General features: G+C 40.4%; 1 protein-coding gene across 1 annotated transcript in view; it reads right to left on the bottom strand.

Annotated features, from left to right (window-relative positions):
- Positions 1-515: 515 nt before the first annotated feature.
- The window catches only part of GNAI3 (G protein subunit alpha i3), a 69943-nt gene continuing 51330 nt past the window's right edge, over positions 516-19128 (bottom strand). The window contains exon 9 of the mRNA XM_072137384.1: positions 516-1456. The gene's annotated coding sequence lies outside the window, so the exon portion shown is untranslated. The remainder of the gene's footprint in view (positions 1457-19128) is intronic.

Here is a 19128-nt window from a genome sequence, read left to right as displayed (position 1 = left end):
GTTGTTTTTCTTAGAAGACTCTGCACCTATTCTAGCTGGCATGAGAAAAATCTAGTACCAAAAGAAAGTGAATTCATTTGTTCTAATAGTCCCCCCTTGCTACAGTCCAACATGCATCTTAAGTGTAACTTATACAGGCAGTCGAGTCCCTGACACCCGACTTACAGATGAGCTCTAACACCTAACGAACCTCTCTGCCCACTGATCTCTGGTGAAGCTCTCTGCAATCATCAGCTGTAAGGTGTCTCTGTCTTGTACCTAAACCAGGGACTGCCTGTACGCAACTTTGTATGGAGTACTTGAGTACTTTTAGTTCTTGCAATATCATCTCAGCTTGAATTATAAAATTCCCTGCCCCTGAACACAGAGACCTAAAAGTTGTCTAGCATAGAAAATAATTAGGTGAATTTACATTCCTGCACAGGTACAATATGAAGACATAGATTTAACAAGAAATACCATTGGCTCAACACGTTTCATGGGGAACACATCAATAAAAACAAAAACACAATCGGCATGTCTCACCATTTTAATACTGTATACAAATAAAAAGAGGTGGTGTCGAGAGTGCAGAGAAAAAAATGTCTGTGTGAAATGCAAAGTAAAAAACTTCTGTAAAATGGCGACAGCTTGATGTGGTTATAAGACGGTAAAGAAATGTTAGCGGCAACATAACTGTAAATATATACCCATGGTGTTTGGCACCAGACAAACACATGCATCTGAGCAAGTGGAATCTATAGACGATGAGGAGCAGGCAGGTAGTTGGCTGTGACAGCAAAGGCACCTGATACATAAGAAGGAAAAAGAGACAAGCCAGGAAAAGGACACTTGAGAGAAAGTTCTCAGTGGCTAATGGAGAAGTTCAAATAATGGAAAGAAGTAAACTGCGTCACATATAGTAAATGCCAAGCAAAAGACACTACTCGGTGTTGGGAATGGTTTAAGTATAAAATTCATTATGCATAATGGTGTACCCAATCATGGTGAGAGCAAAAAAAAGTATTGTTGTCCAAAACAATGGTATAATCTCTTGCTGCAAAATCAATAAAAATTGATAAGTGACAGATAAATGCAACACTGAGATTGGCAACTATCAAAACATCAAATAATGACTGTAGTATTAAACATAGGTCCCACCTAAGTGCTGAGCAAGAACACTGCAGCTTTTACAGATTCAGTAACCAGTATCCAGCCAAAGAGGAAGATTCCAAGAATGGACAGTGTGGAACAGTAACAGTCCAGTCATACAGAAGAATAGAGAGGATGAAACAATTGAGACAGTGGTAACATCATAAAAGGGGGCATCTCACAGTTCTGTCCAAAGTCAGGGGTAGGATGCATATGCAAGGTAGGAAGTAGGCCTCATCTGAGGAACATGGCTCGTGCATAGTCTGATACCCCAACCCTTATGGAACAGGGCTTCAGGATTAACCATCGGTTTTCATTGTATGTTCTGTAAAGGAAATGCAATCAGAAAAAAAAGAATTAATAAAGCTGCATCACTTAGGGTCAAAGATTATATGTATCAAAAAGGCTTAAAGATTTACAGTCTTAACAAATAATCATGTTGGCCATATGCTACCGTCTTAACTTGACAGCTCCACCACAGAGTGTTTTCAGTGGGCCACAAGTCATGAAGGATGTGGAAGGCAGTGCAGGTATTGGAATTGTGATCCTAGAGTGGATCCCACCCATTGCTAGTATTATGCCTGCAGTGAGTCTGCAAAGTGATCAAAGTGGACAATTAAATTAATTTAGATTATGTGGTTGCTATGAGACATAAAAGGCAGTTATGTATTTATGGTTTTTATATTCCCTTTTTTTAAGGAACTCTGCCAGCACTTTTGACCATAGACTAAGATGCAGAAAGTGTTATCTGATAGATTGTGTGCGCTTTGCAACCATACCATGTTTGTTTTGTTAAAGAGGACCTGTCAGAGCAATTAGGGACAATAAAGCACCCACAGGTCATTATGGACTAAATGGTTTAGTGTCCCAAATAGCCTCTCTGGGTGCTATGAAAAAAACCTTCACACTTAGAGATGGGTCTGATGGGGAACATCATACCCTCATATAATCCCAGCACCTGTGCAGTAATTTAATGAAGCCGGAACAGTAGACCCTGGGTTAATTGTATAAGTGCTGCACCCAAGGCACATGCATAGTGAACCCAGAGTTAATTATGGGAGCTCCGGATCAAGTTAAGTATACAAGTTTTTTTTGACAGGGCAGAGGGAAAAACTAAAGTGAAATTAAACCACCAGTCCACAAGAACCTGTGGGTGGTTTAATCTCCCGAATCACCCAACAGGTCTTAACCCCTTAACGACTTGGCCTTTTTTTAGTTTTTTCACTTCCATTTTTCACTCCCCACCTTCAAAAATCTATAACTTTTTTATTTTTCCACATAAAGAGCTCTGTTATGGCTTTGTTCTGCGTAACAAATTGCACTTCGTAGTGACGGTATTTAATATTCCATGGTGCGTACTGGGAAGCGGGAAAAAAATTCCAAATGCAGTGAAAAATGGTGAAAAAACACATTTGCAACGTTTTCTTGTGGGCTTGGATTTTACAGCTTTCACTGTGTGCCCCAAATGACATGTCTATTTTATTCTTTGGGTTTCTACGATTATGTGGATACCAAATTTGTATAGGTTTTATAATGTTTTCATACATTTAAAAAAATTAAAACCTCCTGCACAAAAATTTTTTTTTTTTTTGATTTTGTCATCTTCTGGCGGCAATAACTTTTTCATACTTTGGTGTACGAAGCTGTGGGTGGTGTCATTTTTTGCGACTTTTGATGGCGTTTTCATTGCTATCATTTTTAGGACTGTGCGACCTTTTGATCACTTTTTTATTAATTTTTTAATATTTTCCAAAATGGCAAAAAAAATTTCATTTTTGACTCTGGACGCTATTTTCCGTTATGGGAACACAGCGAAAAACCGTTATTATATTTTGATAGATCGGACATTTTCGGATGCGGCGATACCTAATGTGTTTATGATTTTTACTATTTATTAATATTAATATCAGTTCTAGGGAAAGGGGGGTGATTTGAATTTTTATGTTTTTTTATTTTTATTTTTTTTAACTTTTTTTACTTTTACTTTTTTTTACTTTTATTTTTCAGACTCCCTAGGGTACTTTAACCCTAGGTTGTATGATCGATCCTACCATATACTGCCATACTGCAATATGGCAGTATATGGGGATTTTACTCCTCATTCATTACAATGTGCTGATAGCGCATTGTAATGAATGGGTTAAAACGAGACAGCTTCGGGCCTCCGTGAGACCCGAAGCTGTCATGGCAACGGATCACCGCTCCCCGTGACGTCATCTGGGAGCGATGATCCGCAACAAGATGGCGGCGCCATCTTTCTGAAGCCTCCGGCAGCATTGCCGGCGGCGATCGCAGTGAAAGCACCCGCGATCGGTGCTAGCACCGATCGCGGGTGTTACCGGTAAGCCTTTGCTGCAATATGCAGCAAAGACTTACCGGCTATGGAGAGGGCTCGGCCCGCGAGCCCTCTCCATGCACCCGGACCTGGCGCGCGTCAGGAAGGGGTTAAACTATTGTAAAAAGTGGATTTACATTCCAGGATGGTAGCTAGAATTGAGAAACTGCAATGTGAGATCTCTTCACTGAACACAGTACAGCCCAGTGTTTCCCTTTTGCATTACTTAGATAAACCATATAATATTTAATATTAAAATCAATCAATACAAAATAAAATTCATCCTGGTATCTAGAACATATACAGATATAGATGAATATGAAATGAAATCCACCTTTAAATACACCTATATTATCAGAACACACATCTTCACAGATCTACACAAAAGCCTAACTATGCCAACACCCTACATGTTATTAGTGAATTGGTTGTAATGAAAAACACCAGATCTCTCCTTAGCATATGTCTTTTAAGCCCGATGGCTAAAAAAAAAAAAAAAAAAAAAATTTGGTCCTAAAAACACGCTCAGTCCACTTTTTCTCAAGATTGACCAAACCAAACCTAGACTTGCTGACCTGAAATACTAAGCTTAGTTCAACAATTCTAAGTTTGGTCGCATAATTCTTGTAAGTACACAGACCAAGTTTGTTAAACCAAACTCACGTATGGGCAACAGGCTTTATCGAGCTCAGTTAAGAACAGTTCTAGTTGCCAATAGCAACCAGAGCACAGATTAAAATTTTATAAACAGTTGTGGTCAATGAAAGATGAGCTCTGATAGGTTGCCATGAGCAACAAGAACAGTTTCGGCTCCTTTAGACAATTCTGATAAATCTCTCCGATAAAATCTTAAAGGCTATGCATGCTCTGGTGGGGATTCTCAGTCTCTAAAGCAAATGCAGTTTTCCAGGGTTGGAAAAAGGACAACTATCCTCCAGCTCTATCTTAGACAGTTATGTAGAGGGAGCTGCTTTATTTAACTTTGAGGACATGCCTAGTGACATGACATGGGATAATCTTAAAACAGAGTTGTCTAAAGTTAGGAGTCTATTGTTTTTGGAAATTATGCAAAGGGATTTGCACATGAAAGAAAGTTCTCAAATATTAATCCTCTATGGATGTTTACACAATACTCAGTTTTATTGCGGTTTTTAGTTCGATTACTCAGTGATGGTCAGTGTTAGATTCAGCAGTCTGAGCGGGTACTAGCTGAGCAGAGACTTCATGATTCCTCTGTGCTATGTGATGCTGTGTGCTGACAATGTGGTTAGATTGTCATAGCACAGGGTTTAGCTACACTTTCATTTAGCTTCTTAAGATTCGACTAAAATCTGATGCACAAAAAGAGAGGAGACAATTCAGAGTCATGAGAGGGATAGAAGATACAATGACATACTGAGCTCTGCTACCTCTCCTAATCAATAAAACATACAGTCAGCACTTCTACCCCCCCCCACTCCTTGGGGGGGAGATTATCTTGTCTGTAGAGCTGCTAATGTCTCCTCTGCACGACGCTGCTGGACAGAAAGTGCCCCTGTCTGTAGTGCTCAACTTGCCTTGCTTCCTGACAGAAGTCAGGACTGTGTGGTCCTAGTGGTTGGGCTTTGGTTTGGATGCATTTCACAAAACATATGACTTGTCTGTGCTGCAGACCGCAAAACTCTTGGCCCCCTCCTTTGTGCTCCTGTACAGCTCCTCCCTCCTGCTTCTTCACAGAGCTCACAGCCTGGTGAGCTGACATCAGTGGGAGAGGGAGGAGCTGTAAAGGAGGACAATGGTGGGGGCCAAGCGCTGAGCAGTCGGCAGCTCAGGCAAGTCACATGCTGTTTTTTGAAATGCATCCAAACCAAAGCTCAACCCCTAGGACTACACAGAAGATTCTGTCAGGGTGCAAGGTAAGTTATAACACACAATTATAATGTAATGCAAATACTTATTTATAATGGTTTTTAATTATTATTGGCTATTGAACTTTAGGTGTTTGATCACAATTGTACTGCAGTATTACCAATATAGAGCTTCACTATAAGAGCCTACCTGCTCTCATTGGCTACCGGGTGGCATTGCAACCTATTGGCATCCTACAATTACCTTATATACTCGAGTATAAGCCTAGTTTTTCAGCACAAAAAATGTGCTGAAAAATCCAAACTTGGCTTATACTCGAGTCAAAAAAATAAATATATCTAAACTCACCTTTCCGGCGACCCCTTTATATCCTCTGTGCGATCTGTCCAGCAGTGGCAGCAGGCTATATACACCGGGGCAGGGGCTGGCAGGCTATATACACCGGGGCAGGGGCTGGCAGGCTATATACACCGGGGCAGGGGCTGGCAGGCTATATACACCGGGGCAGGGGCTGGCAGGCTATATACACCGGGGAAGGGGCTGGCAGGCTATATACACCGGGAAGGGGCTGGCAGGCTATATACACCGGGGCAGGGGCTGGCTGGCTATATACACTGGGGCAGGGGCTGACTGGCTATATACACTGGGGCAGGGGCTGGCTATATACACTGGGGCAGGGGCTGGCTGGCTATATACACCGGGGCAGGGGCTGGCAGGCTACATACACCGGGGAAGGGGCTGGCAGGCTACATACACGGGGGCAGGGGCTGGCTGGCTATATACACTGGGGCAGGGGCTGGCTGGCTATATACACTGGGGCAGGGGCTGGCAGGCTTTATACACTGGGGCAGGGGCTGGCAGGCTTTATACACTGGGGCAGGGGCTGGCTGGCTATATACACTGGGGCAGGGGCTGGCTGGCTATATACACCTGGGCAGGGGCTGGCTGGCTATATACTGGGGGGGCTGTGACCAATGCATTTCCCACCCTCGGCTTATACTCGAGTCAATAGGTTTTCCCAGTATTTTGTGGTAAAATTAGGGGCCTCGGCTTATACTCGGGTCGGCTTATACTCGAGTATATACGGTACTACACTGGCGCAATGATCTGGAACAATGGAATGGCACCCATTTCCCACCCACTGCCAATAACGTAGCACTTAAAAGGTTAACACCCCAGAATGGTCCCGAATGGTCCCAGTCACCAATAAAAAACAGCAGGTCCCTCATTATGTATCCTCAAATATATATAATTCCACTGAATGTTTTTTTTTTTCTCCAGATTTCAAGTACACTGCATAGAATATTACATGGTGCCACTGGGAAGAACAATTTGTTCAGCAGATAGAAAGTGTAATATGGCTGTGTAAACAGAAAATTTAAAAATATATGTTTTTTGGAATGCAGGCAGTCAAAACTGGAAATGTATAAACTAAGGGCCTGGTTTCGAAGTGGTTTTGGAAGACAAGTTGTATGCAAGCACATTTTGGTGTGCCTAAAATGTAATTATTAACCCAATAATGACGTGGCCCTTTTTTGTTTTGGCATTGTCAATTTTCACTCCCCACATTCACAAATACATAACTTTTTATTTCATGTGCAGAGCTGTACAAGAGCTTGCTTTATGAGCAACAATCTGTAAATTCTGGTGTCAGTATTCACAGTGTGCTACAAATGACTCCTCCCTTTTATTCATTGGGTCGGTACAATTAAAAAAAAAATTTCACGCTTCTTTGTACAGAGCTGTGTAAGTTGTCATTAGAAGAAGGACGAGCTGATATTTTAAATGCTACGATTTTGGAGTCTGTGCAAACTTTTGATCACCTTACACTGCAATACTACTGCACTGCAGCATATGACATTTTTTCTCAAAATCTGTATCGGTCTGCCGCTCACAGACCACTCAAGATCTGTGCAAACGCATCCCAAAGTATCGGCTTCACAGACATCCTGGAGAAGGAAAAGCCTGCACAAAAACATGTGTGGACAGCACAACAAGCAGAGGACTTTTTATTTTATATTTTATGGACTGGACCTAGAGGATTGAGGGCAAAGAATACACAACAGGTAGGAAGGGCCTACAGAGGCCTAAGAAAGGTATTAACCCACATCTCAGGAGCCAGATCAGCTGACTCTTCTTCAGGTTATCCTGAAAAGGATGTTCTGTTGAAGTCAGGGAGAAAACTGGGTAAGTAGCATAAGGAGCCCAAATACAGGCAGTCCCCGGGTTACATACAAGATAGGGTCTGTAGGTTTGTTCTTAAGTTGAATTTGTATGCAAGTCGGAACTGTATATTTTATCATTGTAACCCCAGCAAGAACTTTTTTGGTCTCTGTGACAATTGGATTTTAAAAATGTTGGGTTGTCATAAGAACCAGGATTAACAATAAAGCTTCATTACAGACGCCTGTGATAACTGTTACAGCTGATTATTGTAGCCTAGGACTAAAGTACAATAAATTACCAATATCCAGAGGTCCGTTTGTAACTAGGGGTCGTATGTAAGTCGAGTGTTCTTAAGTAGGGGACCGCCTGTACAGAGGAAAACTGATAAAAGAACTAGTGTCAGGAGGAGTCTCTAATTGCATTCAAGAGCACCGTGGGCTCTGCTCTGTAAGGATCTGAAAGATCTCTCCCTGTCCAGCTGGTGGCCAGATATTCAGTTTTTTTTTTTGAACAGTTTTATTGAAGTAAATGTAACATTCCTTTACATACAACTTTCGCAGCTACGTTTGAAATATGTGAGAAAGTTCATCTTGTAGTTGCAACAATGACCTCAAAGAGTCCATAAATACCTATGAAAGCTCAATGGGGTAACTAATTGATCTAGTATCAATTCTGCATTAAGATAAGTCACATTAAGTATACAGCAATTTAGTTTTAACAAAATCCTATTGTTTGGAAAGAAAGAAAATGCTTTACAAATAAACAGGCAAAACATAAAACCCTTGCATGGGGAACATCAGAAATCAAGTATAAAGTACTTTAATTGAACATAATAAAAGTAAAACAGCCCTTATCAGAGAGTAATCAGAATTGTGTGATACTAACAGCTTGGGCACCTGCTTGACATCACATGACCATGGACATATTTCTATTTACTTAACCCCTTCTCGCACATGGACGTAATAGTGGTCCCTGCTTCTGGCACATGAACTGAGCTGGCAGCAGATTCAGCTTTAATATACAGCTGACAGCCGCTAACACTGCGATCTAACACTCGCGACCGGAGGCGGCTCGGAGACGAGAGTGTTGACCCTTTGACCACACATGTAAGCATGACCGTGGCGTGTAAGGGTGTTCCCCCTAAGGATCAGACCCCCTTCCATGCCTCTTACCGGGGGATCCGATTCTCTTCTGGGGAGCTCCAAGGTCTGCCGAGTGCCCCGGAGCTGGCCGATCTCTTCTACCAAGTCTACAGGACAGGATCCCTAGCCTGTTGCAAACTTCACATCAAGAGGTGCTTACCATCTATCTACTTAAAGTATCTGACCTATATGGATACAGCACTCTTCCAGTGGAGATGACAAGCCAAGTATTTTCATATAATGATGATGAACGCGACTCAATCCTATCCAATGTAACCATTTCACGTGATTTTCTGCAAACGCCAGCATCTGAATTCAAATTGAGGGATCTGGAAAAAGCTTCAAAAAAAGCTCATCAATTACAAGCTACAAAGTGCCATTCTAGAGGAATATATCACAGTCAAAAGAATTCCAAGAGGACTTTGTGTCCCCTTAAGACCCACTTTATTCGGTGAGGACCCAGAATACAGATACCAATTTGAAAAGATATTGAACAAATGTTCTCTGGATATCATGACGCTAACCATATGCTTTTTACAAAAGTCTATTTCCACCACTCAGGAACAAATTACATCCATAGAACAACAACTCCAGGCAAGTACTCCGACGAGTACCTCAAGCAGAAAGAACGGGTGACCACTACCTTACGCAAACATTGATCATTAATAGAAGCATCAAAAAGGAAGAAGTTCCGGAGAGAAACTGAGGACTACAGAACCTCAAGAACTGCCTTTTTCTGCTGCACACTACCAGCTTTAATCCTGTTTTTCAGCAATCTTCAATTTTTAAAATTGTGTTTTCTCATGTATTTTGTTTGCTCAAATAAAGAGATTGTGATATTTTTACCCTACTACTTTTGTTCTCTTATTGCCTCATTTTCCCCCACTTTCTTGTGAGGGATACAATAGGTTCACAAATTCTGCTATAGCATAACAAATGCTATATTGATGATATATTCTGCATTTGGGGGGCCTATTGGACACCTTGTTATTACCTATTACCAACATTACAATTTACATTACAGTACTGAATCAATCAGCTTTCTCGATACCACAATACACAAATCTGCAGTAGGCATACTGACTGACCATGGACCTCTACTGCAAACCTACAGACCGGAATAGTAGCCTACACTATGACAGCTGCCATCCCCCTGCCACAAAAAATTATTAGATCCCTCGATCACAACCAGAAGACTGGTGACTGATCCCGCGACCCAAACCATACGGGTACAAGAAATGACACAACGCTTCAGGGACAGAGGGTACCCAGAGAAGACCATCAACATGGCACACTCACCACCATTCACTACACCACACGGACCCCAGGACAAACGCATACCCTTTGTACATACTTTCCATCCCACAGCTAACAAAATTCTACACATTCTTAGGAGTCATTGGTCCATTTTGACCAAATTCCAGAATTCCAAAACACAATACTTCCATGCAGATGCAGGTCTAAAAACTTACACAACACACTGGTAAAGGCTGACATTGGTTCCAAACGGACTATGATGAGACAATTCCTGGCCACTCCACGTAGAGGTACTTTCCCCTGCCTACACTGCTCCCAATGTCCTACGGTGCAATCACTTTACTCATCCACATACAGGCAAGCGTTACCCCATCAAAGAGCACTTTACATGTGGCATTAGCTACGCAGTTTGATTAAATGTCCCTGCGGATTACTCTACATAGGAGAATCTACCCAAAAGTTGAAAGATCGTATAGGCCAACATAAAAACACCATTAGAACCAATAACTTACTTCTACCCCTACCAGCCCATATCCACATGGGACATAGCCTAGCGCAGTTGAAATATCAAGTCATAGAACATATACCCCAACCGAGGAAGAGGTGGCAACGGGGTACAACTTCTTAAGAAGAGGGAAGCGTGTTAGATAAACACATTGCAATGTCTGGAACTGAGGGGACTGAATACAAAGTCTTCTGTGACTTTGATATACCGTACCCATGTGCCTATGGGATGTATTATGGCTGCCATATGTGAATGTGTTTTGTCACCATTTTAGTGCTGTTTTCTTACCTATTTTCTAACTTTATATATTTACCTTGCAGATCCGATAGTCATCATCCTAGTGATCCAGTTGGTAAGATTAAAACACACACATGATATAGCCTCTTTCCATTAGGCTAACATTTCATACAGCACCTTACTTATTTTCAGTCTTGCTCAATACAACCTATGTCCTCTCCTTATATCTGATTTAACCTCCCGTGCGCCACAATCCAGTGCTTACTTCCCACAGCACATGAGTGAACTGCATCACCAACCGGCAACTCCCTGATTTGTCACTCAGCCCCTCCCTGGGGTTGGTACTTACACTCTCGCCAACACACACACTCCCTATACATTCATAGCGTGCAGGAGCACCATACAGACCGCATCTTTACCTGCACCATAAGTGGAGAGTCATGTAATAGGTTCTACCCTATATGTTTTCCTATGTGCTTCTCTCCTTTACAGGCATGTTCCTTTTATCATGGATGCGTTGGTCCTTGGGTAGCACTGCACTCAGCTGGCCACTGTGTACCACCTTTGATGTACCTGTACTTATGCCTGCATTTATGTATACATATGATGTTGGCAATGTATTTACTATATACTATTGTATACGAAAATTATGACACTTATCCTGGATACCGATCCTTCCTGTTACTTCTATTGGTGTATCCATACAATGCATCGTTACATTGTCATATGAATTGTTATATGATTTGTTACTCATCCATACGTGTCATTTCAAATGTATGCATGTATATAGTCCCCTGCATACATTTGTGTCTTGCTTTGCATATCTTTTTATAGTGTTTGACAAAGGCCCAGGGGGCCGAAACGTCAGTACACTACTGTACTAACAATAAACCCAACCCTAACTGCATTTGATATCACGTTATGCACAACCTTTATTGTCTACCAAGTCTACGGGGTAGGATCCGTAGCCTGTTGCACACTTCACATGAAGAGGTGCTTACCATCTATCTACTTAACGATCCCTTCCGGGTCTGACTCTTAATAAAGTATAGAAACACAAATAAACAGAAAACCCCACATATGAACTCGACTAAAAAATAACAACTCTACTCACAAAAAATAAGCCCTTAACCAGGTTAGTCAGACAAAATATAAGTTATACACCTGAAAAAATGGTGATGCTAAAATGAACAAGATTTTCTCCAAATTTGTTTTTATTCAGTAAAATTGAATAAAATACATAAACCACCACACATTTGGTATCGTTGCGTATATAACACACACGCACGGTGAACACTGGAAAAAAAAATACTTAAAAATTTTTATTTAATATCCCTTAAAAATGCTCTAAAAAGTGATCAAAAAATGTTACGTGCTCCAAAACAGAAAAGAACAACTCTAATCGCAAAAAATAAGCTCCAAAATTTTTTAAAAGTTATGCATTTGAAAAGACTGTGATGCCAAAATGAACAAGATTTTCTTCAAATTTCTTTTTATTGAGTAAAATCGTGGTGACTCAAGGAATAAAAATATATTATTATTGGTATGGTGAACGGCCCAAAAAAAAAAAAAAAATTGATGACATTCAATTTTTCCACCAAAGAGTTAATAAAATCTTATCAATTAGTCATAGATGCCTCAAAATTATGCACCAGAAAAGTGTATCTCATGTGACAAAAAAAACATAAGCCCCTACATTCCCACAATAATAATAATAAAAAAAAAAAAATTAAAGCCTGTACAATTTTACAAAGCAAATCTGCTCTTAGCGGCGCTCCTTCTATTCTATGCCTGGCCGTGTGCCAATGCAGCAAGTTACCACTACATATGGGGTATCGGTACACTCAGGAGAAATCGGGAATCAAACTTTGTGGAGTCTTTTAATTTACTACATTGCCCAAAATGATTGTATTGTTTAAAAATATTACAATTTCTAGAACGCACCTCCATTTTGCTTTAACCCATATAAAACACCTTATGGGTTAACAAACAACTTAAAAGTTCTTTTTCATACGTTGAGGGGTGTAGTTTCAATAATGGGGTAATTAATTAGTCTTGCTATTATTTAGGCAATTAACAGTCAATTAAAAGTAGAGCAGGTCCATCTAATACATTTGGGTGCCATTTTTCACATTTGTTGGAAAATCTCCAAATTCTGAGCCTCATAACAATCTAATAAAATACTTGGAATCTTAAAAATCCTTTTAACATAAAGCAGACATTTGGGTGCTATGACCATCTGCTTCAAAAGTAGAGAATTTAGAACTTTGAAAATAATGAATTTATCAAAATTTTTGCCAAATGTTTTATTTTCATAACTAAACACTAAAGATATCATCCAAATTATCCAAAGCTATAACCACTTATTAGTGACACAGGGCAGATTTGAAAAATGGGGCTACGTCCTTAAAGGGGTTTTCCCAGGAAAGTAAATTCTCACATTTCAATCCCCTAGTGATGTTAACACAATAAAGATAAATTGTAAAGTATGGGGTTAAAATTTAGTCATTATTATTTTCTGTTTTAGCTCCTATCGTTTCCTAGGCTGCTCAGTGCAAATCCCTGAGTGTGGGCGGGGACTCTCTAACCAGGCACATGATCCATCTACTTCTGTGGGGTGACAGATTGGTTACATTATCAGGGTACTAGTGTATATACAATTTCATTTACCTTTTGACATTGTACCAACACACTGACACATAGAAAGATAAATGAGACAGATCATCGATGAGATGCATGAGATATCTACTGAACAGTGGAATGACAGACAGACAGGCTGACAGACTTTTACACGGCCAGCCCTGCTACATCTCACAGATATGTGTCTGCCTCCCCCTGGATCACTTATCTCCTTGTAGTTCCTGCAGGAGGTGTGGCTACAGGCTTAGAGCAGAAAGACACAGAAACTCAGCAAGCATGGCTGTCCCACAGAAATTCAAGATGGTGGCCACCCGACCCCAATACCAAAATTAAAGGGTCGTGTCTAGGGGTAACTGAAATTGTGTACACCAGGACTGATAGAGACAGGTTGGAATTATATCTGTAAAATGCTGTACCTTTGTTAATAACAGTGAATTAGAGAATGTGTTATTTTGTTATACAAATAAGAAACTTGTCTTCGAGGGAATAATACCCCTTTTAGGCCCAAATAGGTCAAGTCCTGAAGGGGTTAAAAATAAACATAGAAGCTTTGTACAGTGGGCAGAGATTTAGAAAACTGTGAGGAATTGATACAGAAAGTAGAATTGTTTAACTTTTCCTTACATAAATCATATAAATAATTTTCTGAAAGTGGACAACCCCTTTAACTGTGTGGTTCTGTTATTAATTTTCAGTAAATCCTAGAGATGTGAGGATAAAAGATCCAATTCCATTTAATGCCAAATATGTTCATATTTGGATTGTAGGTTAGTAAAGCAGCTAATATACAATTGTCATACACATCCAAGAGTAACCAGATGACCGTAGCCTTCCATCTATCTACTCCTTTCAGACTCTCCAGTTGGGACAGTGCTGCATAATGCCATAGAGGCATATTGGCAATTGTACATGTTAAACGGGTGAAAGATTTGGCTGTTTGCCAACCTTGCATGGCTAATTTGTATAGGAGTAACATCGGCTTTGGAGAGAAGATGCCTCCAGTATGGACCATAAAGTTTGTAACTGCAGGTGGTAGAGCAGACAATGCTCTGAGTTGGGAAGTGGGTTGCTCACTGCTTCCTCCTACAAGACCCATTCTGTATAGGTTGTGTCTGTTAACAGGAATTTCAGTAAGCACAATTTCACACCACCATAAGTGGTGGTTACTGCAACTTTTCTATTATTTACAAGGACAAAAATAATACGGGTTGTAGAGCTATTTTGCCATTGCACACTGCTCAAAAAATAAAGGGAACACTCAATTAACACATGCTAGAGCTGAATGAATTAAATAATCTCATTAAATACTTTCACAAAAAATGTATTAACCAATGGAGGCCTGGATTTGTAGTCACCCAAAAAATTAAAGTGGAAAAACACACTACAGGCTGACCAAACTTTGAACTAACGTCCTTCAAAAAAAAAAAAAAAAAAAAAAGTCAAAATGAGGCTCAGTATAGTGTGTGACCCCTCATGTACCTTTCTTACTACGCCTCGACATGCTCCCGATGAGTTTGCGGATGGTCTCCTGAGGGATCTCTTCCCAGATCTGGACTAAAGCAACCGCCACTCCAGCTACATGAGGTATAGCATTGTACTGCATTAGGAGTAACACAGCACCAACTGCACCAGCATATGGTCAAGATGTCAGAGGATCTCATCTCGGTACCTAATAGTTCCCAGGCTACCTGGGAAGCACATGGAAGGCTGTGCAGCCCTCCAAAATAATGCCACACCACACCATTACTGGCCCACTGCCAAAGCGGTCCTGCTGAAGGATGTTGCACACCTGTCACATGCTCAGTGTGAACCTGCTTTAACCCCTTAAGGACGCAGGGTTTTTCGGCTCATTTCTCGCTCTCCAACTTCAAAAATCCATAACTTTTTCATTTTTACGTGTACAGACATGTGTGAGGGCTTATTTTGTGCGTAACAAATTTTACTTTCCCGTATTGTTATTTATTTTAACATGCCGTGTACTGCGAAGCTGAAAGAAAATTCCGAATGTGGAAAAATTGAAGCCCACGTTCTTGTGGGCTCAGTTTTTACGACTTTCACTCTTCGCTCCAAATAACACGCCTACTTTATTCTTTGGTTCGGTGCGATCGCGGTGATACCAAATTTATATAGTTTTTATTGTGTTTTAATACATTTTCAAAAATTAAACGAATGTGTACAAAAAAGAAACATTTTTTTTTGCCATCTTCTGACGCTAATAACTTTTTCATACTTTGGCGCACAGAGATGTGTGAGGGGTCATTTTTTGCGAAATGAGGCGACGTTTTCATTGCTACCATTTTGAGGTCTGTGCGACATTTTGATCATTTTTTATTTAGTTTTTTATGTTATGTAAAAAGGTGTAAAAGTCGCATTTCGGACATTTGGGCGCTATTTCCCGCCTCGGAGGTCACCGCCGCCCGTAACCGTTCTTATATTTTGATAGATCGGGCATTTTGGGACGCGGCGATACCTAATATGTTTGTGATTTTTACTGTTTATTATGTTTTATATCCGTTCTAGGGAAAGGGGGTGATTTGAATTTTTAATATTTTATTAATTTTTTTTATTTTTTAAACTTTTTTTTTTTTTCCCACTATTTTTTAGACCATCTAGGGTACATTAACCCTAGATAGTCAGATCGCTCCTTCCATATACTGCAATACTTCTGTATTGCAATATATGGCATTTTTGCAGCACATTCATTACAATGAGTCACTGGCTCATTGTAACGAACCTGCAGATGCCAGATAGTCTCGGGTCAAACGAAGACCCGAGGCTACCATGGCAACCGATCGCCGCCCCTCGACGACGTTCGGGGTCGCGGCGATCGTAATAAAGATGGCGGCACCCGCGCGCCGCCGTCTTTTAGACGCCGCCGGCGGCGGTGAAAGGGTTAATAGCCGCGATCGGTGCAAGCTGCTAGAGGTCATTTTGCAGGGCTCTTCCAGTGCTCCTCCTGTTACTTAATGCACAAAGGCGGAGGTAGCAGTCTGTTGCTACAGCCCCCTCCACGTCTCCTGATGTACTGGCCTGTCTCCTGGTAGTGCCTCCAGTCCCGGACACTATGCTGACAGAGACAGCAAACTTTCTGGCCACAGCCCGCACTTATTTGCAGAATGAGCTGCACTAACTGAGTCATTTGTGTGGGGGGAGTCCGTCTCATGCTACCACGGGTGAGAAAGCACTACCAACATTCAAAAACACATCAGCCAGAAAGCTTAGGTACTGAGAAGTGGTCTGTGGTCCCCCCCTGCAGTCTTGCCAATTGCCAATAATTTCCACCTGTTGTCTATTCCATTTGCACAAAAGCATGCGAAATGGATTGTCAATCTGTGTTGCTTCCTAAGGTTATGCGACATGTGGCGTTTTGAACACATTTTCGGCCTGTTTTTAAGCAGTCTGTCAAAGACGCATGCGTTTTTGACCCGTTTGAATTAAGATAATTGGTCAAACCTGTCAAAAACGGATGCGTTTTTAACGGACTGATTAAAAATGGGCCAAAAACGCATTCAAAACGCCACATGTGGCATCACCCTAAGTGGACTGTTTCATTTCACAGAACTTTGATTTACTTGGAGTTATATTTTGTTGTTTAACCCCTTAACGTTCAGCGCCCGATATATCACAGAATAACGTATAACGCACTATATCGTAGTATAACGTCCAGCTTCTGGGACCGGCTCACGAACGGAGCCGGCATTAGAAGCAGCGTCTGTCAGGTGTCTATCACAGCTGACACCGCGCTGTAACACCCACAATCGGAGCCGACTCCGATCGCGGGTGTTAACCACCTAAAGTGTAAAGGTGTTCCTGCAATGGATCGGATCCCCATTGCCACTTACCGGAGGATCCGATCCACTTCTGGGCAGCCCCGAAGTCTGCCTAATGCTCCAGGCTGCCCAATCTCCCTAGCAGTCAGATCCCTTCCGGGTTTGACTGTAAACTGTCTGCGCATGCTCTGCATGCTCAGACAGTTTACACTGCTCTACATTGAAAAAGTATTGTAGAGCAGTGTATTGATCAGACCAACACTGGTTCAAGTTCAGGTATGTATAAGTAAAAAAAAAAAGTTAAAAACACCAAAGTTAACACTTTAGAATAAAAAATAAATACATAAAAATATAAGCCACTTTCCCATAAAAACACTCAAGTATAAAAAACAAAAACACACAAAAAAAGCCACATATTTGGTATTGCCGCATCCATAACAATCTGTATAATAAAACAGAATAGTTACTGGACCTGCACAGTAAACGCCAGGGGGAAAAACGCAAAAAAACTTTCCGAAAAAGATCATTTTTAATTAATACCTTTTAAAAAATGCTCTAAAAAGTGATTAAAAAAAGTTACACTCTAAAATAAGACCACTAAAAAGAACAACTTTTCTCTCAAAATATATGCCCTTAACCAGATTTGTCAGCGGAAAAAGTTCTGCATATGAAATGATGGTGATGCTAAAATGAAAAAAATTTCTTCAAATTAGTTTTGATTCAGTAAAATTGAATAAAATACACAAAACCCCCACATATTTGGTATCGCTATGTCCGTGGCAATCTGTATAATAAAAAAGAATCGCTATTGGACCCCAAACAACCTAAAAAAACTCTCCGAAAAAAATATGATTAACGCCGAAGCCACTTTTCACCTTCCTGACATGGCCCTTTTTTTAAAATCTGACATGTGTCACTATAAGTGGTTATAACTTCAGAACGCTTTAACATATCCAAGTGATTTTGAAACTGTTTTATCGTGACACATTGTACTTCATGTTAGTTGAAAAATTTTGGTGGTATGTTTTGCATTTATTTATGAGAAAATCAGATATTTGGTGAAAATTTGGAAAAATTCAATTTTTCGAAATGTTCTACTTTTTCCACACAGTCATAAAGAAAAAAAACATAATAACTAACATTCACCGAATGTCTTCTTTGTGTGGATGTTTTTTATACATACTCTCATTTTTGTAAGATGTTATGGGGCTTAGAACGTCAGGTGCAATTTTTCACATTTTCATAAAAAACGCAAAATACTGCTATTGAGGGACCTGCTCAGGTTTGAAGTCACTTTGAGAGGCCTACATAAAAGTAAAACCCCATAAATTACCGCATTATAGAAACTACACCCCTCAAAGTACGTAAAACAACTTTTATGAAGTATGTTAACCCTTTGTTTTACAGGGGTTAAAACTAAAATCGGATGCAATTTCGAAATAACATTTTTTTTTGGCTAAATGAATGTGTTTTTCATAAAAATGTACAAATTCTCAGTGGATAAAATACCAAAACGCTCTACAAAGTTTGATATCTCTCCCGTGTATAACAATACCCCATATGTAGTGGTAATCTGCTGTATGGGCACACGCCAGGGCATTGAGGGGGAGCTGCGCCATTCAGAGCAGATTATTATTCTGTTCCGCTTATTGATTTTTCCGAGTATCCAACACTATTCCCATCTTGCTCCCTTTGTGAGCATCTGGACTTGACAATACAGGACTTTTTCAGGATAAAATTTAGGTTTGGTTATCAGGGCTTTACCCTTTTATTCTTCGTGAGGTATTTGCGTCCACATATTTTGTGCTGACCTGTGGTCGTATGTGGGTCCTTGTTACCAGGCTCTGACCCACTCAGATGTATATATGTGTATTTGTACACTTTTTAAATGTATTTAAATCATGCATGCAGGATACTTTTGGTTTTTGTTTGTGAATTTTAATAAAGATTGATTTTTTAGCCTTTACACACTTGCTCTTTCCTCTTCTTTGTTTAATTCAGAGCAGATTATGCATTGTCACTTTATATTGGCTATACAATCTTTATTTTTTTTGGGCAATTTGGACATATAAGGGCTTATTTTTTGCAACATGAGAT

The sequence above is a fragment of the Engystomops pustulosus genome, chromosome 2 (genome assembly GCF_040894005.1).
Source record: "Engystomops pustulosus chromosome 2, aEngPut4.maternal, whole genome shotgun sequence".
NCBI lineage: Eukaryota > Metazoa > Chordata > Amphibia > Anura > Leptodactylidae > Engystomops > Engystomops pustulosus.
This window is presented reverse-complemented; position numbering and strand designations above follow the sequence as displayed.